We start from the raw sequence: 21,608 nt of genomic DNA, 5'->3' as shown, positions 1-21,608 counted from the left end.
TGTACCCGAGTGTCTGTTTGCCCATGATGGGGAGATAGATCATCAGGTACACCACATTCGCTTTGTAACATTGTTCCCTAAGTTAATTGGTCAATAAAAGGCTAAAGCCTGTGACTGAGCAGTAGATAAGAGGTTGGTGGGTTTCTATTTTCCTAGCTGAGGGTCTCAGATAGAGAAAGGGAAGCAGCCAATTGAGAGGAGATGGACCATGAGTCCATTTCCAGAAGAAACAGCAAGTAACAAGAGATATATGGCTGGGATGTATTAAGTTAAATTAAAACTAAAATATACTCAATCTATACATACAATTTGTAAATAAAAATACCTTGGTTGTGTGTCCTTTATATGGGCTACCCAGAAATTATAATTCCTTTTACCAAACAAATACTGGAAGCAAAATGTCAAATGGAGGAGAGGTATAAGTATGGCAAAGTGACTCCAAAAGGAAAAATGCAACTGTTAACTTTGTTCAGTGCTACCCCCTTCCAATGAATAATAGGTAATACAGTAAGTCCTGGATGTATAAGGTACTGAGAATCAGTGATAGACAAGTGCCTAATCTTCACCCAGATGTTTATACTAACCACGTAGAAGTTCAAGAAACATTAGGAAAGAAAAGCAAATTAATTTAAGAACCAGAATATAGGAATCAGCCTGAAAAATATTGTCTTCCAGGCAAGGCACACCCATTGCAATCATGAGCTCACAAAATCTAAAATTTCTTATTCAGTCTACACAAGAATTAGACTGTCAACACTAAGGCCTGGATGGAAAAGGGACTCACTAGCTTCTAACTCTTAATGAAGTAGAATGAGGTAGAAAAGGTAAATTGTTACATAATAAGCTTTATAATTAATAATAATTACTATTATTATTATTACTATTTTACTTAGTGCACTGTTTGTACTGCCAAACAATGGGCCCTTGCCCTTAATAAGCTGCTAGATCCCAAATAGACTTCTGTAGAGTGTTGCTTGGTTGCCCACCTATCCTTGAGATTTTAGAGTATAAAATTAGAATACAAACCAGACCCAGTCATCAAATCCCCGAGGAACTCTCCTGACTTTTACTCATCAGTGACATCACTTCAATTCCAAACACATAGATGTTAGAGTGCTTATTCCAGAAATATTTCTGCAACAATAGAATTAGAAAGTAGAATAATCATTGCTGTCCAATATATAGCAACCCATTACCTTGTCAGACTGCCTGGATGCATCTAACCCAGTGCTCATACAAGTAACTATGATTAAAATAATCGTGTCATAACACAAAATTAAAATCATGGATCTGATGAAGAAAAGATATAGGGAAAGTAACCAAAATATATTATACACATATATGAAATTGTACCTCAGGGCAGACTTGGCCCAAAACTGTTAGTAAATACTGGATATCATCAAGCCTGGGTCTGTCAAAGTATCATGTTTTTGCCTCTATATGTTTGATAAAATCTCCACCAAGGCACTTTCTCACAGTATGATTATTGTATCGTGCTTTACACAAAAGAAAGGAAAGTTGGTAGGCTGTAAATTCTTTGGTTTGATCAAAGTGGCAGGTCCATATTAGTTCTAATCTATTGCCCTGACACTTATTGAAACTGGGTGAGTCTGTTGACTGAAGAAGTTTGTGACATTGTTGAATATGGTGATTGCTTTCATTTGTATAACATTAATTTCAAAACATAGTAGATTTCAAAGTATAATGATCACTTTCTTCTTTATTAACATTTAGTAACAATAGAATTACCAACAGCAGTTGTTTTATCAAGTTCAGAAAACATTTTTTGAGAACAAGCATTGGTGGCACATCAAAAACATCATGTTTCATATTGTGTTGAAAAAGAAAAAAAACAGAGAGAAAAGTACAAAGAATCTGAGTGATTAGGACAAGAAAGCATCAACTGTATAACTGCTGTCAGTACAATTCATAATTTTTAAGAAGTTCTGACTGCATAGAATAAGAGTTTATTGCTAAAGCAAAATGAATTTTAGCCAGATCTATGTTCAATGTTCTTTAAACTGCAACAGAGTAAACATCTTTAATATTCTGCCATAATGCATCATTTATGTATCAATGTCATTCCAAGCTCTTCTGCACCATTAGACAGTTTCTGACAATATTCCATAATGTGATAGTTGCAGTTAAAAAAAAAAGGTTGTCTGATTGAGTTATATTATTTTGCTATAGAACCAAACATGGAATTAGTAGAACTAGAATTCAATGATATGCCTTTCAGAAGTATGATGAGGCTTTGCAAACTGCTGAATTTTGGTATAGAGAAATATTTTAAGCAACAGTCTCTGAAATTGGCTCAATAAATATGTGTAATTAATATGATATCCCCAAACATAAACTAGGACAGAACAACTCAACACAGGCAAATTCCTACTGCGTACAACTGATAATGAGCTTAACTTACTGACTTATATTTTGAATCAGCAGGTTGTACATGAAGGAAATGAGGCATATAAATATTAAGTTGAATAATATGACTGGAATTCTGATGTAGAAAATTTACCCATAGATACTGCATTATCCTGCTTCTTAGTGCCCAGATAATTTATGTAGTTTCATGTTGAGATTTGGAAATATTTTACTTTTGCAATATATTATCATGGTACAGTTCTCATTTGGAAATATTTTTAAACAAGTATATAGTTACATAACATATGTAGAGTTTAATAAGTACTTTCAATGTTGAGATGTTCAGTGTAGATGAGCAGAGGGTGATACAGCAGTCAGTACAATAGCATTTTACAGCAGACCTAAGGCTGTAATGAAATAATCAAAATAAAACAAGAATTAGGAAGCAAGATATGAACAATCTCCATATCTAGCAAGTTATAAATCTAGCCAGAATATCCGTGTGCCTTGCTTGAAACATAGAACTGTTCTTCATTTTTCAAATGGACTTGTTCCACATGATAGGTGAGTTCTCCAACAGCAGCATGCTCTGTGGAAGTTTCAAGTTTTTTTTCTACCACTTGAGTAGTTCTGGTAAATTTGGGAAAGTTTTTTTTTTTTATTTTTAGTTATTTTGAGGTATACAACAGATCATTAACAATAGAAGCAGCTGTTATGAATGTTAGTCATGTTAAAGCCCTTTAGTCAAATCTAGAGTACAGAGAGCCTCTAGGGTGTAATGATAATTTGCCATTGCCCAGTTCATTAATCTGAGAATTCTGAAATATTTTATACTGTTTTACTCAATATTTGTCTTTTATTAATAATAGTTGTATTTTTCTATCTTATTATTCAGCTTTTTCTTATGTACTTTTGGAATATCTTCTGGCTTGAGGGAGACAATTAATAAAGTGATTAATGAACAAACTAATTAAAACTTGCAATATTTTATTAATAAGATAATTTGTAACCAACTTGAATTTCATAAAAATCATTATTGGAGTGTAATAACTTGTGCTTTCTTCAGCTAATATGTAAAAGTGGAACCTTCAGCTAACATCTCCTAATCAAGTAATGAAATGGGGACCTTATTATTATTTCTCCTTTTCTTTCTCCAGACCACAGTGGAGATTTATTCAACCAGTAAGACACAATGATTTAATGAGTATTTTAGCTCACTATGAGTTTAATGACTACATATCTACTTTCAAATTAAATAAACAAAAACATTTTCTCCTTTTCATCAAGTTTGCATATATTGAATGTATTGAGCCATATGCTATACTATAAATTATATAGAATAATAAAATGCTTTTGTTTTTATAGTCTTTGATGCCTATAAATAAAATATGCTAATATGAGATGCATTATAAAAATAAAGCTTTTTGTTACTATTTGTTCGGGAATAAATTATTTAAAAAGTGGAAATTGTCTGTATATAGACTACTTTTGATATACTTCCCTTCTAGGAACACATGGGTTCCTAGACTGCAGGAGCATTCCAGTGAAACATTTATAATTTACTTTGATCACTTGAACCTGACAGTATTTGAAAATAAACGTATTTTGTTACAGTACTCAAACACCTGAAAAAATAAAAATAACACTCCTTCATTATTCCTTATTTATCTCCATTCTCATACACATGCCATAGAGTTCTAGGAGAATATTTATGAACTCTTTATGTGTAAAATTTTGTTTCATAAACATATTCTTTCTTTCCTCCCTCATCTTTTACCTCTGTTTTGTTTCTCTTCCTTTCTTCTTATCTTTCATTTGTTGTTTCATTCCTCTTTGTTGGGACTCTTTTAGAATTACACCAAAATAATTTTGATAAAACACGAAGAGATTGAGAGTTATTTGGCATTGATAATATCAAAAATCAAAAAAAAAACACCTTAGAAAATTCATGATGGAAGCAATGATCCACCTCTTTAACTCTTACTGTGGACGTATTCATTGCATAGGAAACAAAACATAGCACCTGTCATGAACAAATTTGGAACTATTTATGAGACTTGAGAAGAAACAGAAATCTAGCAACACAACACTGGATTTTGGTGAGCTATTACTTGCCTTGTGGAAAAAATAGCAGAGCTATTTTGACTGACTGGGGAACTGATGAAAAGAGCAGGTGTACTTTTGTACTATTTAATGTGGCAACTATGGAAATATACTTCATAAACCCACATGGAACAGGGATCAAAGTCCCCACTTTGTCTCCACAGGACAGACCCACTTCCACTTTCTGAACCTAAAAATAGGGTTCACATAAGTTTCATGGTTGAAGTGATCATTGGATTATATATTATATAATATATATTATATATTATATGATTATTGGATCATAGTGATTATTTAGCATATTTTAAACCATTTTGCCTAGTAGGATCACCATAACCTACATAAAACATTCTTAAAATTGTTTCAGGATATTCCTACCCATTTTTTTTTATTTTTCTTTCTTCTGTATAAGGTTTTCTATTTTTCATATTTTATTGGATATTTTATTTATTGATATTTCAAATGTTATCCCCATTTCCAGTTTCCCCTCGAGAAATCCCCTATTCCATCTTTTCTCCCCCTACTTCTATGCTCACTCAACTATCCACTCAATCCCACCTCCCTGCCCTGGAATTCCCCTATACTATGGCATGGAGTCTTTCCAGGACCAAGGGCCTCTCCTTCTCTTGATGTTCAACAAGGCCATCATCTGCAATATACGCACTAGATCCATGGGTCCCCTCATTTGTAACCTTTGGTTGGTGGTTCAATGTACATGGTGGTTAAATTTTGTCTATTTTTCTTTTCTTCTCCTCTCTCTCTCTCTCTCTCTCTCACTCTCTCTCTCTCTTTTGTTTGTTTGTGTTGTTTTTTGAGACAGGGTTTCTCTGTATAGCTCTGGCTGTCCTGGAACTTACTTTGTAGACCAGGCTGGCCTTGAACTCAGAAATCTGCCTGCCTCTGCCTCCCGAGTGTTGGGATTAAAGGCGTGTGCCACCATGCCTGGCTCCTTTCTCTTAATAGCTGTAAACCCTATCATTTTATATCCAGAAAACTGCATTTTGAAAGACACTAAAAAATTAGGTTATGTCATTCTATATGTTTGTTATATAAAAACATACACATATTAGTTGTATGTTTCAAATTATAATTTGTATAATTGGAAGCTATAATTACTATTATTGTTAATTATTCCTTAGGTTTTGAATATTTTGGCATATATAAAATACTAAAACCATTTAAATGGTTACTTTGTAGTAGGCTCACTCTATAACTTAATAATTCATGGTAAAATTGATTGTCAAGATGACCCTGTTCTCTAGTGACTAATTTTTGGATAACTCAATAAATGAATGGATAATACCTGCTTTCATTTGGGTCTCTAAAGTATCCCTGATTCTTGAATATATAATATTTCTAACTTTTTAGTAACCTTATGAGCTATACTCAGTTTAGTCTAGGAACTTGATTTTTTATCAAAAAATAAAAGGTCAAAGACTTGAAAGTTGAAGACTCATGAACACTATAATATTCTTTATTGAGAAGAGAAATGTAAATAAAGACAACAGCCAATATAAAAATAACAAGAAGAAAAAATACATCTATATCCTTGGTTTGGCCTTAAATGGCATTGAAACACCAGCAAGTGAATGGCTGGCTTAATATGGCAGTATTCATACCAAGCTTCATTCTTTACATTTTATCTTGTAAGTTTTGGACTTTTAGAAACTGATACTCTTTTTTTTTTTCCTTTTTGCCTAGTTTTTTTTTTCTTTTCTAACAGAAATGTTTACACACCCCTGTCTTATCACAGTTGTTGGGGACTATCTAAGGTATTTCACAGACTCACAACTAGACAGCAATCTCCTAAGAATATAGTATCTTTTCACCATCACCCACAATAAATAAGACATTGAGTTAAACTTTGAAGATGATTCTGAAATTAGGTACATCACTTAGACTATTAGATGGAATTAGCATATTGATATTTGAGGACATGAATGGAGTGCTATGAAGCACAGAAATCAGATACAGTTTCTGGAAATTGTTCTTCCACATCCAGGCTTAGTTGATGAGTTGCCCATGAATTTTGACACTTTTATCCTTCTAAAAAAAACTAATTTCTTTGTTTGGCCTAATATGTTTTAAATTGCTGAGCACATTCTATATGTAACATTAGCAAAACTTGAAGGATAGCATCATGATGCTAGTAACACTAGAAGTCTTGTTTTAAGCATCCAAAAAGTATGGAGGACATAAATTGAACAGCTAACTATTTCATGATAATAAAATCAGATGACCCCCTTCTAGCAGGTCCTTACTGCCAGGACACACTACTAGCTAATCTGCTATCCTGAAGACACAACATTCTGAGTCATCCCAGGAGATCCATTGCACTCAGAGCATCTGATCAGAACCATCCCGAAGTCCCACAGCTGTCACTGAGGGTCCAGTGGACTCAGGACCCATCTCCCACCAAAATCTCTGCCGGCCTAACTCCCCTTCCTCTCAGGCCAGTCCTTTCTGCAGAGACAGACAGCAGGCTACTGTGCTTCCCTGAAGACACAACAGCCTGAGTCACTCCCAAGAGATCCTTTTAGGGCAACAGCCTGAAGGTATCCAAGGAAATCCACTTCACACAGGGTAATTGACCAATTGATCACCAACTTGTCTGTTTCCCTGAAGACACCACAGCTTGAAAGCATCCCAGATGTCCCTTTACAAACAGGGCAACCAGGCAACCACAATCTGAAAATCTCGCAGGTGCTCTGCTGCATACAGGACAACTGACCCAACATACTGAAATCCTCCCTGGAGCTTTGATACACATAGAGAAACAGAAACTACAGTCTGTAGGCCCCCCCTGGAGAAGAGCTTCACAAAGGAAAACAACTTAACTGCTTGATCCTCTGAAGACCCAACAGTCTGAAGGCATCCCAGGAGATCTACTGCAGCCAATGTAACAGATTATTGCGTCCCGCTCGACCGTCAAGAAAGACGCAACAAACCAGAATCTTCCGCGGCAAGAGCTTTATTGCTTGTTTCTCAGGAAGATCCCAAACTGGGAAAATGGCGCTGCTTATATAACCCGCAGCGTGACGTTTCAGCACCTGATATGGCGTGACAGCTCCCGATTCGTTGCTTGCCCATCACCCCACTATTACACCCCGAGAATGGGAGTGACTAGGAGTGAATTCACTCTTGCACCTGCGTACAGGACTTGTTTACTAGTTAGGCACAGCGGAGGCCCGCGCCATCTTATAATGGCGATTGCTCGCGGCACACATGGCTCTCCTCAGAGATTACTGGCGGCACACATGTGATTGCTCGCAGCACGTACCGGCTCTCCACAACAGATCAGTAGCTTCTCTGCACCTCTGAGGACCCCACAGTTGGAAGACCAGCTACAGCCTGGGCCACAGGCCTGCAAGGAGACATGAAGCAACCCAAGGACCAAAAAGGCAGATTTCAGACAGAGTCACCCAGACGCAAACAACAAAGATAATCAGATGGTAAGAGGCAAGCTCAAGACCATAAACAACATAAGGCAATGTATGTGAGCATCATCAGAAATGAGTTCTCCCCCTACAGCAAGCACAGAATACTTACCAGCACACCTGAAAATCAGGAAGTTGACCTAAAATCCTATCTCATAAAGATAATAGAGACCTTTAAGGAAAATGTAAATAACTCACTGATAGAAATACAGGAAAACACAGGTAAATAGATAAAAGCCCTTAAAAGGGCAACAATTAAGTCTATTAAAGAAATACAGGAAAACACAATCAAACGGGTAAAATAATTCAATAAAGATATAACGTGGAAGTAGAAACAATAAAGAAAACACAAATGGAGGCAAACTTGGAAATGGAAAACCCAGGAAAAAGGTCAGGAATTAGAGATGTAAGTATCAACAACAGAATAAGAATACAAGAGATAGAAGACAGAATCTCAGGTATAGAATATACCTTAGAAGAGATTGACACAACTGTCAAATAAAATTCAAAATATAAAATGTTCTTAACCTAAAACCCAGACAATTCAGGACACAATGGAAAGACCAAATCTAAGAATAGAAGAAATGAAGATTCCCAACTCAAAGGACTTGAAAATATCTGCAACAAAATCATAGAAGAAAACCTCCACAAACTTAAGAAGATGGCTATAGATGTACAAGAAGCCTATAGTACACCAAATAAATGGGACCAGAAAAGAAATCCTATTGTCTCATAATAATCAAAAACTAAATGTACAGAATAAGAAAAAAATATTAAAAGCTGCAAGGGAAAAGGGCCAAGTAACATACAAAGGTAGACCTATCAGAATTACGCCAGACTTCTCAAAAGACAAACAACCAGAAGAGCTTGGTCAGAAGTCATGCAGACTCTAAGAGAACAAAAATGCCAGCCCAGTATCCCAGTTTTACTTGGATACTATTCCCAGTAAAACTCTCAATCAAAATAGATGGAGAAACCAAAATATTCCAGGACAAAAGCAACTTCAGACGGTATCAATCTCCCAACCCAGCCCTATAAAGGATTCTAGAAGGAAAACTCCAACACACTTAGGGTATATAAACCAAAGAAAAAAAAAGATATTAATCATTTCACAACAAAGCCAAAAGCAGAGAACCACATGCACATAAAGCCACTTAAAAAATATATAACAGGAACTAATAATCATCTGCCTTTAATATCTCTCATCTATGTTCTATAATAAATGTAAATGGACTCAACTCACCTATAAAAATGTAAATGGACTCAACTCACCTATAAAAAGACATTTTGCTGCATACAAGAAACACACAGAAATAAAAAAGAAAGACACTATCTTGGAGAACAAGGCTGGAAAAAGATCTCCCAAGCAAATGGTCCAAAGAAACAAGCTGGAATTGCCATCCTAATATCCAATAAAATAGACTTTCAACCAAAAGTTTTCAAGAGCAGTAAGAAAGGACACTTCATATTCTTCAAAGGGAAAATCCACCAAGAGAAAGTCTCAATTGTGAACATCTATGCCCCAAATGCAACGAAATAGGAACAAAGAGAACAATGCAGAGAATCAACCAAACCAAAAGCTGGTTCCCTGAGAGAATCAACAAATAGATAAACCCATAGCCAAACTAACTAAAGGGCCCAGATACAGTATTCAAATAAACAAAATTAGAAATGAATAGGGAGACATGACAACAGACTGATGAAATTCAAGACATAATCACATCCTAATACAAAAGCCTATACTCAATAAAACTGGAAAATCTAGATGAAATAGATGGTTTTCTAGATTGATACCACATACCAAAGTTAAATCAAGAGCAGGTAAACTATCTAAACAGACCCATATCCTATAAGGAAATAGAAGTCATCAAAAACCTTCCAATATAAAAAAACACAGGGCCAGAAGGATTTGGTGGAGAATTCTACCAGACCTTCAAAGAAGACCTAATACCAAAATTCCTCAAAGTATTCCATAAAATAGAAACAGAAGGAATACTACCTAATTAATTCTATGAAACCAGTTACTCTGATACCTAAACTACACAAGGAAGCAATGCAAAAAGAGAACTTCAGACCAATCTTGCTTATTAATATCTATTAAAAAATACTCAATAAAATTCTTGCAAACCTAGTCCAAGAACACATCAAAGCTATCATTCACCATGATCAAGTAGGCTCAATCTTAGCATGCAAGGTTCAATATATGAAAATCTATTAACATAATCCACTATATAAACAAGCTCAAAGGAAAAAAAATCACATGATTATCTCTTTAGATGCTAAAAAATCAATTGACAAAATACAACACCCCATCATGTTAAAATTTTTGAAGACATCAGAAACTCAAGGCCCATACATAAACATATTAAAAACAATATACAGCACACCAACAGCCAATATCAATTTAAATTGAGAGATACTTGAAGCAATACCAGTAAAACCAGGGACAAGACAAGGATTCCCATGCTCCCCATGTGTGTTCAATATACTATGGGAACTTCTGGCTAGAACAATAAGACAAGAAAAGTAGATCAAGGGGAATGCAAATTGGCAAAGAAGAAGTCCAGGTATCAGTATTTGCAGATGATAGGATAGTATACATAAATGACCCCTAAACTTCTACCAGAAAATTTTTGCAGATGATAAACAACTTCAGCAAAGTGACTGGATATCAAATCAACTCAAATAAATCAGTAGCCTTCTTTATATACATGATAATCTGGTTGAGACTGAAATTTGAGAAATTACAATAGTCACAAATAATATAAGATATCTTGGGACAACTCTACCCAAACATGTGAAAGATCTGTATAACAAGAACTTCAACTCACTGAAGAAAGAAATCAAAGACTACCTCATAAAATGGATAGAACTTCCATGCTCATAGATTGGTACAATTAACATAGTAAAAATGGTCATCCTACCAAAAGCAATCTACAGATTTAATGCAATCCCCATCAAAATCTCAATACAATTCTTCAAAGATTGGGAAGGAGCCATTCTCAAATTCATCTGGGAAAAAAAAGCCCAGAAGAGCAAAAACAATTCTTAACAATAAACAAACTTCTGAGGAATCACCATCTCTGACCTCAAGCTGTACCGCAGAGTAATAGTGATAAATCAGCATGGTATTGGTACTGAGACACACAGGTTGATCTATGGAATAAAATTGAAGACCTAAAAATAAAACAACACACCAACAGACATTTGATCTTTGACAAAGTCAAAAAATACAATGAAGAAAAAAAAAAAGCACCTTCAATAAATGGTACTGGTCTAGCTAGCAGTCTATATGTAGAAAAATGAAAATGATACATATTTGTCACAATTGCACAAAGCTCAAGTACAAGTGGATCAAGAACCTCAATATAAAACTGGACACACTGAATGTAATAAAAGAGAAAGTGAGAAAGAGCCTCAAACTCAGTGGCACAGGGAGAAAATCCCAAACAGAATTTCAATGACTCATGCTCTAAGATTAAGAATTGATAAATGGTACCAAATTAAACTGAAACCCTTCTGTAAGGCAAGAACATAGTTAATAGGGCAAACCAGCAACATAAAGATTGGAAAAAAATCTTCACTAACCCCACATCCAATACAGGGCTAATATCCAAAATATATAAAGAACTCAAGTAGCTAACCAAAAAAACTAAACAACCCAATTATAATATGAGGTATAGAGCAAAATAGAGAATTCACAGCAGAGGAATCTTGAAGGCCTGATAAGCAATTAATGAAATGTTCAAAGTCCTTAGTGATGAGAGATATGCAATTTAAAATGACTTGAGATTCAATCTTACACCAATATGAATGACTATAATCAAAAACTCAGGTAACATCACATGCTGTTGAGGACATGGAAAAAGAGGAACACTCCTTCATTGCTGGTGAGATTGCAAACTGGTACAACCACTCTGGAAATAAATCTGGAATTTTCTCAGAAAATTTGAAATAGATCTACGTATATAGACACATCTATACCACTCTTGGCCATATACAAAAAAGATGCCCCACCATGCTGCAGGGACTCATATTCCACTATGTCTATAGGGACATTATTTGTGATAAGCAGAAGCTGCAAATAACCCAGTGTCCCACAGTGGAAGAATGGATACAGAAAATGTGGTTCATTTACAGAATGTAATACTACTCAGCTATTAAAAAGGAAGACATCCTGAGTTTTACAGGCAAATGAATGGAACTAAAAAATCTCATCCTGAGGGAGGTGACTCAGACCCAAAAGGTCATGTGTGATGATTTTCTAGGAATAAATTGATTATAAAGGTCAACATGATCTCCATTTGATGATCCTAACACATTGCAAAGAAAACAAAACAAAACTAACTTAAGTATAAGGTGGACTGCAAAGTAAAACACTTTGGAAATCAACCTGGTGGTTCCTCGGAAAATTGGAAATAGTTTTACCTGAAGACTCATCTTTTCTACTACTGGGCATATATGCAAAAATGCTTCAACATATAACAAGGACACATGTTCCACTATGTTTATAGCAGCCTTATTTATAATATCCAAAAGGTGGAAACAACCCAGATATCCCTCAACAGAAGAATGGATACAGATAATGTGGTACATTTACACAATGGAGTACTACTCAGCTATCAAAAACAATGACTTCATGAAATATGAAGTCAGCTCTTAATGATCTATTGCTATACACATAGCTCAGTTTATTACTCATCTAACCAGAGAAGCTTGTTCACATAATGTTGATAATGCAGCAAGTTTAGAGTTAATGACTCTTTCTTCAGTAGTACATAAATAAATTAGTAAAAACCCTGATAAAAATTTGGTTTCCTAAAGAAATATGTTAAAAATGTTTACTTTTCTAAAACCCTATATACTAGGGTCACTATATAAGTTTGTAAATTTTGGTTATAATAAGGAATACCACTAATGTTTTCTCCCATGGTAAGAATGGAAATAAAATATAATATAAATATATAAATAAATAAATATATATATATATTTATAAATATAAAAATAAATATTTATATTTATAAATTTATATTTATAAATATATAAATAAATAAATATAAATATAAATATAATATAAAAATACAATAACCCTACTATTATAAATAGTTAAACATTTAAGACTATAAATATATTATAACAATATAGAAACCAAATATAAATCCTTCTATCCAGAGTTTTAAGACATTAGAAAATTTACCATTTATATATGACTTGGAGGGAGAGGAAAGAATTTTAGAAGGACTTCTTCAGTTCAATTGGAAAGTACAAATACTGCTTAGGCATGGCTTGGGGCTACATCACATCTCTGTCTCTGGAGATGCCTCTTCCACAGCTTAAAAGACTATTTTTCTGAAATATCATGTTGTTTAATATCCCCCAAATCTTCACTTTCTATTTCTCTGAAAACTGTGAGAGTTTTAAAAAATATTTCCAAATATCAAAGACTATTCATTCTCCAAAATATCTTCAGTAAGTCATCAAAATTCTTCCCTGTAGTTTTTTTAGTTTATATTTGTTTTTCACCACAACTGTTTTAGTTGTAAGTTTTACATCTCAAACCATGCAAACAGAAAATAGTGAAAGTTGACTTCCAGGACGGAACTACATATTACACTGACAGGCTAGACTTCTAAACCTATTGTTCTATTACCGTATAATTATTGGTAAGGTTGGGTAAGTGATAGCTTGTTGAATAAAATAGAAAATTCATTTTGTTTTAATTGAGAAAATAAATTAATTCTATGAGAATAATGATTTACATTGCTGATTGTGGCTTTTGCTACCATATTTTGATCTTGTAATTTTCCTTATTATCTACTCCTGATTAATTATTAGAAATATGCCTGCAAGGAAGTAAAAAAAAAAAAGAAATCATGGATCAGTAAATTCAACGTATATTCAAATTCCATACTACTGCTTATTTAATAGTGTGTTTTTCCTCTTATACCATGGAATGACATATCATATGTACGATGCACTTTATGGGTATAGTTTCCTGTATTATACAGGAATATAATGTTTAGGTAATATAATTCTTCTGATTTATTGACAACTATAAGATCTTAATAGAAACAATGAAATGAGCTTTAAGCAAATTAATTATAATTATGAATATAATGCATGTTAATCATAATCTGATTGATGAGTTTATAATGGTAGATAATATTCTACAGATGTATTGATATAGTTCTGGTAGGACAGTAGATGATGTGATAACATCACAAGTTTTGCAGGGTAACCAGCAGACAAATTTAGTTCACTGCTATTGTTCAATATTTGATATAAAGTTATTATTTTTAATATACTTTTCATAAACACTCACTCAGGAAACTTATGTGGTACTACTGTGTAAAGTTTGATCAGTGAACTCTTCCGAAATAGACCTTGGGATGAACTCGGGGACACTCCCATGGTCCCCAGAGGACTCTCCACTCCCCAGGCACCCTAGCATGTCCAGGACATTAGGATCACTGGTGAGTGGAACAAAACATCTGTTCTGATACAATCAGGAGGGTCTGGGGACAGCAGGAACAGCACATAGGAACCCTGCCCAACCAGTGACACAGGGTCCTTCAAGTCAGTACTGGTCTATCTATGTTTCGAACTCAGTGAACAACAACAGGATCCCCAGAGAAGGTACCACTTCCCGGTGTTCTAATATGCCCAAGATCTTAGGATCCCGGGATCCCAGGATCCCAGGATATCAGGAGCTTGGTCACAAGAGGATCTCAGGGTCTCAGAAGAAGACACACCCAGAATCTCAGAATCACAAGATCACAGAGAAAGCAGGACTCTGAGGACTTCTTTTTTTTAATTTTTTATTTTATTTTATTTTAATTAGGTATTTTTTCATTTACATTTCCAATGATATCCCCAAATTCCCCCATACCCTCCCTCCCACACTCCCCTACCCACCCACTTCCACTTCTTGGCCCTGACGTTCCCCTGTACTGAGGCATATAAAGTTTGCAAGACCAATGGGCCTCTCTTTCCACTGATGGCTGACTAGGCCAACTTCTGATACATATGCAGCTAGAGACACAAGCTCCAGGGGATAATGGTTAGTTCATATTGTTGTTCCACCTATAGGGTTGCAGACCCCTTTAGCTCCTTGGGTACTTTCTCTAGCTCCTCCACTGGGGGCCCCTGGTATCCATTCAATAGATGACTGTGAGCATACACTTCTGTGTTTGCTAGGCCCGACATAGCCTCACAAGAGAAAGCTATATCAGGGTCCTTTCAGCAAAATCTTGCTAATGTGTGCAATGGTGTCAACGTTTGGAGGCTGATTATGGGATGGATCCCCAGGTATGGCAGTCTCTAGATGGTCCATCCTTTCGTCTCAGCTCCAAACTTTGTCTCTGTAACTCCTTCCATGGGTGTTTTGTTCCCAATTCTAAGAAGGGGCAAAGTGTCCACACTTTGGTCTTTCTGAGGACTTCTGACTAAACCAGGATTACAGGAAGGACAGGTTCCAATCATATGTATTGAGGAAAAGGAGCACTTGAGATAATCAGATGGCAAGAGGCATGCATAAGAACAGAAGCAAAAGAAACCAAGGGTACTTGGCACAATCAGAACCCAAATCTCCCACCATAGTAAGTCTTGTATACACTATCACACCAGAAATGCAAGATATGCATCTAAAGTCACTTCTCATGATGATGATGGAAGACTATATGGACATAAATAACTCCCTTAGAGAAATACTGGAGAGGACAGGAAAACAGGTAGAAGCCCTAAATGAGAAAACACAAAAATCCCTTAAAGAATTACAGAAAAACACATCCAAACAGGGGAAAAAATTGAACAAAACCATCCAGGATCTAAAAATGGAAGTAGAAACAATAAAGAAATCAGCAAGGGAGACAACTCTGGAGATAGAAAACCTAGGAAAGAAGTGAGAAGCCATAGATGCAAGTATCACCAACAGAATACAAGACATAGAAGAGAGAATCTCAGGTGCAGAAGATTCCATAGAAAACATTGACACAACAATCAAAGAAAATGTGAAATGAAGAAAGATCCTAGTCCAAAATATCCAGGAAATCCAGTACACAATTAGAAGACCAAACCTAAGGATAATAGGTATAGAAGAGAAGGAAGATTTCCAACTTAAAGGGCCAGTAAAACTCTTCAGCAAAATTACAGAACAAAAATTCTCTACCTTAAAGCAAGAGATGCCCATGAAGATACAAGAAGCCTGCAGAACTCCAAATAATTTGGACCAGAAAAGAAATTCCTTCTGTCACATAATAATCAAAACACCAAAATGCACAAAACAAAGAATACTAAAAGCAATCAGGGAAAAGGGGTCAAGTAACGTATAAAGGCAGACCTATCAGAATTACTCCAGACTTCTCACCAGAGTCTATGAAAGTCAGAAGATCCTGGTCAGATGTTATACAGACATTAAGAGAACACAAATACCCGCCCAGGCTACTATACCCAGCAAAACTCTCAATTACCATAGATGGAGAAACCAAGATATTCCATAACAAAACCAAATTTACACAATATCTTTCCACAAATCCAGCCCTTCAAATGATAATAAAGGGAAAACTCCAACACCAGGAGGGAAACTATGCTCTAGAAAAAACAAGAAAGTAACATTTCAACAATGGACTCAATTTCCCAATAAAAAGTCATAGACTAATAAGGAAACCTACCTCAGTGACAAACACAGACACTACCTCAGAGCAAAAGGTTGGAAAATATTTTCTAAGCAAATTGTCCCAACAAACAAGCTGAAGAAGCCATCCTAATATTGAATAATCTTGACTTTCAACCTAAAGGTATTAAAAAAAAGATAAGGAGGGACACTTCATACTCATCAAAGATAAATTTTACCAAGATGAACTCTAGATTCTGAACATCTATGCTCCATGTGCAAGGGCACCCACATCCAGTAAGTAACTTTAGTAAAGCTCAAAACACACATTGCAAGGCACACAATAATAATGGAAGACTTCACCACCCCATGGTCATCAATGGACAGATAATAGAAACAGAAACTAAACAGAGAGACAGTGAAACTAATAGAAGTTATGAAACAAATGGATTTAACAGATATCTACAGAACATTTTATCCTAAAACAAAAGGATATATACCTTCTTCTCATCACCTCATGGTACCTACTCAAAAACTGAGCATATAATCTGCCACAAAACAGTCCTCAACAAATACAAAAATATTAAAATAATCCCATGCATCCTATCAGAGCAACACAGATTAATCCTGAACTTCCATAACAACATAAATAATAGAGAGCCCACATATACATGGTGGCTGAACAACACTCTACTAAATGATAACTTGCTCAAGGAAGAAATAAAGAAATTAAAGAGTTTTTAGAGTTTAATGAAAATGAAGCCACAACATACCCAAGATTATTGGAAACAAAGTAAGCAGTCCAGAAAGGAAAATGAATAGCTCTGTGTGACTCCATAAAGAAACTAGAGAGAGCACACACTAGCAGCTTTACAACACATCTAAAAGCTCTAGAACAAAAGGAGCAAATTCACCAAAGAGGAGTAGATGGCAGGAAATAATCAAACTCAGTGCTGAAATCAACCAAGTAGAAACAAAAAGAACTATACAAAGAATCAACCAAACCAGGAGCTGGTACTTTGAGAAAATCAACACTATAGATAAACTAGTAGCCAGACTATCTAAGGACACAGGGACAGTATTCTTTTTTTTTTCCATTTTTTATTAGGTATTTAACTCATTTACATTTCCAATGCTATACCAAAAGTCCCCCATATCCACCCACCCCCACTCCCCTGCCCACCCACTCCCCCTTTTTGGCCCTGGTATTCCCCTGTACTGGGGCATATAAAGTTTGCAAGTCCAATGGGCCTCTCTTTCCAGTGATGGCCGACTAGGCCACCTTTTGATATATATGCAGCTAGAGTCAAGAGCTCCGGGGTACTGGTTAGCTCATAATGTTGTTCCACCTATAGGGTTGCAGATCCCTTTAGCTCCTTGGCTACTTTCTCTAGCTCCTCCATTGGGAGCCCTATGATCCATCCATTAGCTGACTGTGAGCATCCACTTCTGTGTTTGCTGGGCCCCGGCATAGTCTCACAAGAGACAGCTACATCTGCGTCCTTTCAATAAAATCTTGCTAGTGTATGCAATGGTGTCAGCGTTTGGATGCTGATTATGGGGTGGATCCCTGGCTATGGCAGTCTCTACATGGTCCATCCTTTCATCTCAGCTCCAAACTCCGTCTCTGTAACTCCTTCCATGGGTGTTTTGTTCCCAAATCTAAGGAGGGGCATAGTGTCCACACTTCAGTCTTCATTCTCCTTGAGTTTCATGTGTTTAGCAAATTATATCTTATATCTTGGGTATCCTAGGTTTGGGGCTAATATCCACTTATCAGTGAATACATATTGTGTGAGTTTCTTTGTGAATGTGTTACCTCACTCAGGATGATGCCCTCCAGGTACATCCATTGGGCTAGGAATTTCATAAATTCATTCTTTTTAATAGCTGAGTAGTACTCCATTGTGTAGATGTACCACGTTTTCTGTATCCATTTCTCTGTTGAGGGGCATCTAGGTTCTTTCCAGCTTCTGGCTATTATAAATAAGGCTGCTATGAACATAGTGGAGCATGTGTCCTTCTTACCTGTTAGGGCATCTTCTGGATATATGCCCAGGAGAGGTATTGCTGGATCCTCCGGTAGTACTATGTCCAGTTTTCTGAGGAACCGCCAGACTGATTTCCAGAGTGGTTGTACAAGCCTGCACTCCCACCAACAATGGAGGAATGTTCCTCTTTCTCCACATCCTCGCCAGCATCTGCTGTCACCTGAATTTTTGATCTTAGCCATTCTGACTGGTGTGAGGTGGAATCTCAGGGTTGTTTTGATTTGCATTTCCCTGATGATTAAGGATGTTGAACATTTTTTCAAGTGCTTCTCTGCCATTCGGTATTCCTCAGGTGAGAATTCTTTGTTCAGTTCTGAGCCCCATTTTTTAATGGGGTTATTTGATTTTCTGAAGTCCACCTTCTTGAGTTCTTTATATATGTTGGATATTAGTCCCCTATCTGATTTAGGATAGGTAAAGATCCTTTCCCAATCTGTTGGTGGTCTTTTTGTCTTATTGACAGTGTCTTTTGCCTTGCAGAAACTTTGGAGTTTCATTAGGTCCCATTTGTCGATTCTCGATCTTACAGCACAAGCCATTGCTGTTCTGTTCAGGAATTTTTCCCCTGTGCCCATATCTTCAAGGCTTTTCCCCACTTTCTCCTCTATAAGTTTCAGTGTCTCTGGTTTTATGTGAAGTTCCTTGATCCACTTAGATTTGACCTTAGTACAAGGAGATAAGTATGGATCGATTCACATTCTTCTACACGATAACAACCAGTTGTGCCAGCACCAATTGTTGAAAATGCTGTCTTTCTTCCACTGGATGGTTTTAGCTCCCTTGTCGAAGATCAAGTGACCATAGGTGTGTGGGTTCATTTCTGGGTCTTCAATTCTATTCCATTGGTCTACTTGTCTGTCTCTATACCAGTACCATGCAGTTTTTATCACAATTGCTCTGTAGTAAAGCTTTAGGTCTGGCATGGTGATTCCGCCAGAAGTTCTTTTATCCTTGAGAAGACTTTTTGCTATCCTAGGTTTTTTGTTATTCCAGACAAATTTGCAAATTGCTCCTTCCAATTCGTTGAAGAATTGAGTTGGAATTTTGATGGGGATTGCATTGAATCTGTAGATTGCTTTTGGCAAGATAGCCATTTTTACAATGTTGATCCTGCCAATCCATGAGCATGGGAGATCTTTCCATCTTCTGAGATCTTCTTTAATTTCTTTCTTCAGAGATTTGAAGTTTTTATCATACAGATCTTTCACCTCCTTAGTTAGAGTCACGCCAAGATATTTTATATTATTTGTGACTATTGAGAAGGGTGTTGTTTCCCTAATTTCTTTCTCAGCCTGTTTATTCTTTGTATAGAGAAAGGCCATTGACTTGTTTGAGTTTATTTTATATCCAGCTACTTCACCGAAGCTGTTTATCAGGTTTAGGAGTTCTCTGGTAGAATTTTTAGGGTCACTTATATATACTATCATATCATCTGCAAAAAGTGATATTTTGACTTCCTCTTTTCCAATTTGTATCCCCTTGATCTCCTTTTGTTGTCGAATTGCTCTGGCTAATACTTCAAGTACTAAGTTGAAAAGGTAGGGAGAGAGTGGGCAGCCTTGTCTAGTCCCTGATTTTAGTGGGATTGCTTCCAGCTTCTCTCCATTTACTTTGATGTTGGCTACTGGTTTGCTGTAGATTGCTTTTATCATGTTTAGGTATGGGCCTTGAATTCCTGATCTTTCCAAAACTTTTATCATGAATGGGTGTTGGATCTTGTCAAATGCTTTTTCTGCATCTAACGAGATGATCATGTGGTTTTTGTCTTTGAGTTTGTTTATATAATGGATTACATTGATGGATTTTCGTATATTAAACCATCCCTGCATCCCTGGAATAAAACCTACTTGGTCAGGATGGATGATTGCTTTAATGTGTTCTTGGATTCGGTTAGCGAGAATTTTATTGAGGATTTTTGCATCGATATTCATAAGAGAAATTGGTCTGAAGTTCTCTATCTTTGTTGGATCTTTCTGTGGTTTAGGTATCAGAGTAATAGTGGCTTCATAAAATGAGTTGGGTAGAGTACCTTCTACTTCTATTTTGTGAAATAGTTTGTGCAGAATTGGAATTAGATCTTCTTTGAAGGTCTGATAGAACTCTGCACTAAACCCATCTGGTCCTGGGCTTTTTTTGGTTGGGAGACTATTAATAACTGCTTCTATTTCTTTAGGTGATATGGGACTGTTTAGATGGTCAACTTGATCCTGATTCAACTTTGGTACCTGGTATCTGTCCAGAAATTTGTCCATTTCGTCCAGGTTTTCCAGTTTTGTTGAGTATAGCCTTTTGTAGAAGGATCTGATGGTGTTTTGGATTTCTTCAGGATATGTTGTTATGTCTCCCTTTTCATTTCTGATTTTGTTAATTAGGATTTTGTCCCTGTGCCCTTTAGTGAGTCTAGCTAAGGGTTTATCTATCTTGTTGATTTTCTCAAAGAACCAACTCCTCGTTTGGTTAATTCTTTGAATAGTTCTTCTTGTTTCCACTTGGTTGATTTCACCCCTGAGTTTGATTATTTCCTGCCGTCTACTCCTCTTGGGTGAATTTGCTTCCTTTTTTTCTAGGGCTTTTAGATGTGTTGTCAAGCTGCTAGTATGTGCTGTCTCCCGTTTCTTCTTGGAGGCACTCAGCGCTATGAGTTTCCCTCTTAGAAATGCTTTCATTGTATCCCATAGGTTTGGGTACGTTGTGGCTTCATTTTCATTAAACTCTAAAAAGTCTTTAATTTCTTTCTTTATTCCTTCCTTGACCAAGGTATCATTGAGAAGAGTGTTATTCAGTTTCCACGTGAATGTTGGCTTTCCATTATTTATGTTGTTATTGAAGATCAGTCTTAGGCCATGGTGGTCTGATAGGATACATGGGACAATTTCAATATTTTTGTATCTATTGAGACCTGTTTTGTGACCAATTATATGGTCAATTTTAGAGAAGGTCCCGTGAGGTGCTGAGAAGTAGGTATATCCTTTTGTTTTAGGATAAAATGTTCTGTAGATATCTGTCAGGTCCATTTGTTTCATAACTTCTGTTAGTTTC

The 21,608-nt window shown here is 36.1% G+C and overlaps 1 long non-coding RNA gene across 2 annotated transcripts in view; it reads right to left on the bottom strand.

Moving 5' to 3' along the window:
* The window catches only part of Gm12637, a 64,214-nt gene that overhangs the window by 17,525 nt on the left and 25,081 nt on the right, over window positions 1–21,608 (bottom strand). The window contains exons 3-4 of one of the 2 annotated variants that reach the window (XR_001784542.1): window positions 2,693–2,774; window positions 1,027–1,134 (exon numbers count right to left, since the gene is read on the bottom strand). This is a non-coding gene — a long non-coding RNA (predicted gene 12637). The remainder of the gene's footprint in view (window positions 1–1,026; window positions 1,135–2,692; window positions 2,775–21,608) is intronic. The other variant, XR_001784541.1, reaches the window with a different exon arrangement.

This window comes from Mus musculus, chromosome 4 (assembly GCF_000001635.26).
Source record: "Mus musculus strain C57BL/6J chromosome 4, GRCm38.p6 C57BL/6J".
Classification (NCBI taxonomy): Eukaryota; Metazoa; Chordata; class Mammalia; order Rodentia; family Muridae; genus Mus; species Mus musculus.
This window is presented reverse-complemented; position numbering and strand designations above follow the sequence as displayed.